Source organism: Penaeus monodon, chromosome 24 (genome assembly GCF_015228065.2).
Source record: "Penaeus monodon isolate SGIC_2016 chromosome 24, NSTDA_Pmon_1, whole genome shotgun sequence".
NCBI classification, from domain to species: Eukaryota; Metazoa; Arthropoda; class Malacostraca; order Decapoda; family Penaeidae; genus Penaeus; species Penaeus monodon.
Genome location: NC_051409.1, coordinates 8,896,656 through 8,896,901, shown reverse-complemented (window position 1 = coordinate 8,896,901; position 246 = coordinate 8,896,656).

Here is a 246-nt window from a genome sequence, read left to right as displayed (position 1 = left end):
CGTGTACTTCTATGAATCTCACCTGTTGTTAAATGTTGAATGCTTGTCTTCAATTCTTGAAGGAGTCGGATGTTGCAAAATCCTCTCGACTGAAACTTCATCTGAGTTTGTAAGGGAAAGTGTGATCGACAATTCTCATATATTTCATTAAATAATATCCGTGGTCATAGTGTATCCTTATTAAAATTATTTATGATCGCCATTTGAATAAATATTTATCTCGTTTGTTGTAAATATCATCTTTTA